The sequence below is a fragment of the Octopus bimaculoides genome, chromosome 1 (genome assembly GCF_001194135.2).
Source record: "Octopus bimaculoides isolate UCB-OBI-ISO-001 chromosome 1, ASM119413v2, whole genome shotgun sequence".
Classification (NCBI taxonomy): Eukaryota; Metazoa; Mollusca; class Cephalopoda; order Octopoda; family Octopodidae; genus Octopus; species Octopus bimaculoides.
This window is the reverse complement of record NC_068981.1, coordinates 136,812,608-136,813,776: the sequence shown is the minus strand read 5'-3', so window position 1 is coordinate 136,813,776 and position 1,169 is coordinate 136,812,608.

The following is a 1,169-nucleotide window of genomic DNA, read 5'->3' as shown; positions in this document are numbered from 1 at the left end:
AAACAACTGATTGGGATCAGTAATACGTTATGATTTTACATAAAATATGATAAAATATGATATATATTATTTAAAATATTTTTAAAAATCGAATGAAATTAACCATACTGAGACAACACAAATGTAGCGATGATCAGGCCACGCTCCTACCACACAAGCCCCGATCTATCACTGGTACCTTTTTTTGTTCTTCTTTTATAGCCTATTCACACGGTTCCTTGCACGCACAACACTCGTGCAACATGCTTCCATCTCTTTTGGAACGTACACTCCGACAGACACCTCTTCTCTAACCACACTTTCCTTTTCAAATGAAAAGTAAAAAATGAGCGTAAATCGTAGCCAGAGATAAAGTTGCCTGTCTTAATTCCTTTTATCCTCGTCTTCCATACTGCCTCTTTCGTTATTGCTACAACCGGAAAAAAACAATTCTTACCTTCGTTTGTTAAAACTTCTGGTGGGTCAATTTTTATAATTGACTCAGTCGACAGCTGTACTCTTCCTTCGCCGGACAACAGGTGTTCTGCATAAACCCACATTTCAGATATCTCCAGACACTGGACAGTAGCGTGAGTGGCGGTTTCCCTGTCTCCCCCGCATCTTGGACAGGTCGGCGACTGACGCTTGCCGTGTCTTGCGAGCTTATCCCAAACGGACAAGGCACTTCTGTAACATTGCCAGGTCAAGGACTCTTGGAAGTTGTCCAACGTTCTCAACCGGAATGTACGATAGAACAGGCTGTCCAGTTGAATATACCCGAGACCTAGAGTCGCCCCCAAGCCATCGTCACATTCAAACTCTACCAACCCACTATATAAAATTCGTGTAGAGCCCCCACCGCTGGCGTTGCCCGAGCGTCGGAATAGCAGGAGGGCCTTACGACACTCTTTATGCCACTCACTCGACCTCGGTCTACGAAAGCATCAGGCTTCCTGTTCGCAAAAACTTTTGAACTCGGGGAACATTTGTCTGGCCAGCGGAGACCACACCCGTTCACCATCCAGGAGAATCCAGAGATGCCTCAACCTCAACGCATGCCTGTGCATCATTAACCAAGGCATTCCTAAATCTCCCTTTAACGGCTTTTGATAACAGATAGAGTGTTTCACAAGTGGTGGCCTGCCCTTCCACAAAAAGCGAAAGAGCTGTCTCTCCAACCTGATCAACCA